At 42.6% G+C, this 4959-nt stretch overlaps 1 long non-coding RNA gene across 4 annotated transcripts; it reads right to left on the minus strand.

Moving 5' to 3' along the window:
• Positions 1-428: 428 nt before the first annotated feature.
• On the minus strand, positions 429-3992 carry LOC125506464. 4 transcript variants are annotated; one of them, XR_007282670.1, is made up of 5 exons: positions 3591-3992; positions 3126-3223; positions 2852-3048; positions 2130-2237; positions 429-722 (listed from the first exon to the last, which is right to left on the minus strand). It is a non-coding gene; the product is annotated as an uncharacterized LOC125506464 (long non-coding RNA). The 4 variants fall into 4 exon arrangements; XR_007282668.1 differs by having other exon boundaries at positions 429-2237; XR_007282667.1 differs by having other exon boundaries at positions 2130-3048.
• Positions 3993-4959: the final 967 nt, after the last annotated feature.

Genomic DNA, 4959 nt, shown 5'->3' on the forward strand with positions numbered 1-4959 from the left:
AGCCTGGCAAGTTTTAGGCAGCATAGGTGATTCCATAAACTTCAGTACACAAAAACATAGAACCAAAAAAATATTTCAACATTATCTTAGCAGAAGTGGTTTTACAAAGAAAAATTTGGAGAGTTATAGGCTGTACAACAAAGATTAAAGAACCAGAAGATGTTATATTGTTTTTGAAAGGGCGATGACAGAATTGCCAAAGCTTCATTGCTAAGTTTAATTGACAGAATGTGCGTACAAAGGGATGCCAATGGAACAAAAAATGGGCTGACAGCCTTATGCCTTTTTCCAGAAAGTGTCGCCATGGAGAAACTTCTGAAGAGAAACAACAGAGAATAAATGCTTCACAATTTGGCAATACTCAGGACCCTTTTAATAATTGAAATTTAGGAAAACGTAAAGGTACGTTGTATGATGGCAAAGAAAACTAAAGCCACTCAATGCACATTCCATTTTTTTTCTCAACACAGGATCATTAACCATTGGTCCATTTGTCTCTCATAAACTGAGTATCACAATTATAAATATCGTTCAAGGAACACAATTACATGAAAGGGTGCAGAGTCACGCCCAAAGCTATCACTACCATTGAATGTTATACCAAGAGGAGAGCAAGAAGGACTGTCAGCCGGGCTTGCCAGAGTTATAAGACCGTCATTATCTTCTCCTCGATCACAACTTTTACCAGATGCCGGTAAGGAGAGGCCAATATGCAAAGGATCCTGTAACACAATGAATCAGATTAGAATCACAAATTCTAATTGTTATAAAAACTGGGGCTTATTAGTGATAGCTACATATTGCTGTTTCCCAGCCCAGGTAATTGCTGTTTCCCAGCCCAGGTAATTTCCAAAGCTTGTCACAAAATATTTGGCTTATCTGAAGCTTATAACACATTAATGTTATTTCTAGCATTGTTCAGCTAGACTTCTCATTGCTATACACTCGACCTAACCAAGCATTTAAGTGAGGCACTTATAATTGAGCAACATCATAACAGTTCTACTCCCACCGTTCCTAAATATAAGTATTTTTAGATATTACAATATGGACTACACACAGAGCAAAATGAGTGAGTCTACACTCCAAACTACGTCTATATACATCCATATGTAGTTTCTATTGAAATCTCTATAAAGACTTATATTTAGAAACACAGGGAGTACTTATTAGGACAAGGTTCAAGTGCAGCTTAAAATATGAACAATTAACTGTACTTCTCTTTCTCTTGCTGAAAATCACTCTCTTGCTTAAAAATCACAATACTGCACCTGTGCCTACTTATTTTGTGATCAGTGGCCATGTGCATGCCCAAACCTGAGATTATGATTCTTTTTTCGCCTTAGCCTACACACCTAAATCAAACCCGTAAGTAAGCATGTCATTTATTTATAAAGCAACACCACATCAGTCTAATGTTCCAAGAGCAAGGGCATAAAATATTCAGAGACACACAATTAAGATCATGCAGTCACAAATAAATGATACGATACTAAATCTATACAATTTGTCATCCAATCATTTCCATTCCATAATGATGTTGCCAGTTTCATTGGATATCTTAATTAGGGATTGACTTATCCCCTCCTGTCCAACGCGAGGCGGCCAAGGCGGGGACGCAGGAGCACACCACGTCGACGGGCTCCCGAGGCGAGGCGCCACGACCGGCACTCCCAACAGCGTCGCTCAGCCAACATATACACATCTCGTGAGCAAACATACACATGATGCACACACTGTTTCTAATTTTATTTTATTTTCTTCTCAGATTGTGCCTTGCTCAATCTGCAGTTATGCACGCCTTTGAGCAAACTATGTTGTAACTTTATCACTTTTCATAGAAGGAAAAAGCTCATGATTTCAGAAGCAAGGTATACTCATTGGTAGCTTCGTTCAGAATGTGTGAAACCACCACATTCAGGTATATATTCAGATTTTTCTCTATTGATTCAGACAAAAGGCACACAACCGAGTCAACCACAAAGAAACCATTAATTCATATTACATCATACACACGTGAAGTCAAGCACAATCTGCTCCATGACAGATTTTGCTAACTCTACCACTAAACTAAATCATGAAGATCAGTAGATCACTGAAGAAAAAGAACAAAGAATGCATGTATATACCTGTAGATATAAGATAGACCTGTAGGTGGAACAACGTTATGTATATTAATTTTGCAATATGTTCCTGTGTAGGAAAGCTAAAAAGAGAACCTGAATGCCTCGTCATTCCTGGGAGAAAACAATATGGGAAGCAACATAATATGATACATATGAGTAATTTGGTATGTCCACCAGCAAAAAAAATGTTATGTTGGCGGAACTGTAGATGTTTTGTTGATTTAATTAGATGTTGATTAAAAGCGGTAAACCCCATTTTCTTTATCATGGGCAAAAGTTAGAACCATAGGTTCAATGCATGGGAATGAATAACCTGATAAAAACCTCTTTACCACGATAGTCTATAGAACACAGATTCATTATCTTATATAGTGAGCCTACAACAGATTTATGAGTGTCAGCACCAAGCTTTAAGAAAAGCATGTGAGCTTCAGAAGAGTTAACCAAGCAAAACGCAAACTTCATATAATAATTTACAGAGAAGAGAATTATAATAATCATGCTAAACTTTTGACATGCTCACTATGGTTGCCATGTAGCATGGGGGTATCCTATAGAAACATGAAGCAACTATTAAACAGTAAAGAAGATCACCAAGTACAGAAGCAACGATCAAAGCACCTTTTGCTCCATGCAAGATTTTGGGGAATTCCATCAAAAACGAAATCCAGGTGACTCATCAGTTTACATGCAGGAAAAGATTACTGGGAGGCAAGTAGAATTACCCTTCTTTTCAACATATAATACGTGTGGATCTGATTCGTCTGCATAGCGTCCCACAAGTATGATCAAAATGGTAGGTAGAACAAAGGTGTGTGATCCACCAATCACTGCAGGCAATTAGGTAACCAAAGAAACTCTTTAGAAGGGTGTTGATTCCAGCCAAAAACATCAACATCTGCATAAAAACTGCCCTGTCCTCCTAACAAAGGTAGAACACCATCAGTCACCAATCGATAGCTTCAGTCCAATGCAACAGTAGTAAACTTCTGATCTTACATTGTTTCCTCCCATCTGCAGAGCGACTGCAGAGCGTAATATAACAATAGTTCACAGCAAGAACAGGCAGCGTTGAAAGCCAAGAAGAATGGACTCCGCTGCATTATGTAAAATTTCATGGTCAAATTTCAGAACCAGGTTTCTCACTGAACACATGAAGTTATAGTGGAAGTGTATAGATAAAACTATTTCTACAGTGAAATTGTCCAGCTTTCAATAGAAATACTTCGGAAGCCTATGAAAAAGATGAGGTAAATGAAAGCAAAACATATGTAGTTAGTACATCAACCTTTGAAAAAAAACAGATAATATAGTACAAACACTAAAATGTCTACTTCCAGATCCATGGGCGTGCAAGCACCATGGAGTATAATTGCAGAAACAAATGGAAATATATGGGATGAGAAGGATGAGGGGAAGGAGCAGGAAGAGAGGCAACGCAAGGGATTGAAGGAAGGAGCTCACGTAGAGAGGTGCCGCCAGGAGAAGCGGAGAGGGACACGGCTGCGTGCTCCAACGACGGCCTATCTCGCTGACATTCGCTATCCCTGCAGCGACGGCACACACGTGGATCGGCCGCTCCTCACTAATGGAGGCAACCTGGCGAGGGCGTAGATCGGACGCTCATCTTCGTCTTACCTAAACTGCCGTCAGTGGAGGAGCAAACGACGAAGCAGCGGGGCTGGGAACGGTGGCTGGGCGAGCCGCGGAAGAGGGAGAGGAGGAGGCGGCGCCCAGGCGGGGTGGAGGACGGGAAGAAGGGTGCGGCGGCTGTGTGGGGGGGAGGGGGGCTTGCGCGAAGGAGCGGACGGCGCGGCTGGGTCCTTTCTGCGCGCACGTTCTCAGTAGCGGAAAGGAAGGGACAAGCCGCCCATGCCGTCTCCTCTTCTCTCTCCTATATCCCCAGGCAGCGCAGCCACCGCAACCGACAATCGGGACCAGGAGAAGCACGGGGCCACACGTCATCGTGTCGGCAGAAAAATGTGCGCACCAGCCGGGTGCACATGCGTCGGCCCACCCGTCCGCAGCTGACGCAGTGTCATGTCATGTAGGATAAATGATGAGATGGAGGAGAGAGAACTCATAAAAAAAGGCTTGTCTTCTCTTATTTAAGATAAGACAAGAGATGATATCTTAGCACAATATGTGTCACCACGTTTTTAGGAATAACTAGTTATGAAGATAAAGCTAATTTTTTTTGTCATCTCTTAATTACATGTAAGACCTAAGATAAGACTATCTTATCAACCATTGTACATGCCCTAAGGACCGATGCCGCAGTAGTGGTTGACCAAGGAAATACCTAATCTAAATACCATGCTCTAACCCAATCCAACCGACGTGCGGGACTAGAAGCAACACTGCCCCACCCGTCCTCGTGAGAGGACAAGCACGTGCGCACAAGCCGGGTGCACATGCGCCGACAAAATTCTCCGCGGATGGACGCGTCTAGCGAGCAATCGTTTGCCCGCTAGTGCCCCTGGCAGCCTCCCCTATTAGGCATGTTTCGGTCCCCCCTCAATACAAATTTGGAAAGTAAAGGGACGACCGTCTCCCATGTCCCCCCTTCCACCCAGCTTCTCTCCTCTCAACTGCCCCTGCGCCATTGGCCCCTCCCTCCTTTCTTCTTCTCTCCCCACCTGTCCCCACACTCTTCTTCTTTTCTTCTCCCACATGCAAAAGGAGGACGGGGGCAGTGAATCCACCCCATCGAAAGGACCTGCAATGGTTATGCCATTAGAGCTTAAAAATTGAACATATTGATCTACAAATCTACAGCCAAAAGAGAGAACAAGAGAGAAAAGTGTGATCTCTTCTCACCTTTGTTCATCGT

Source organism: Triticum urartu, chromosome 1 (assembly GCF_003073215.2).
Source record: "Triticum urartu cultivar G1812 chromosome 1, Tu2.1, whole genome shotgun sequence".
Taxonomy (NCBI): Eukaryota; Viridiplantae; Streptophyta; class Magnoliopsida; order Poales; family Poaceae; genus Triticum; species Triticum urartu.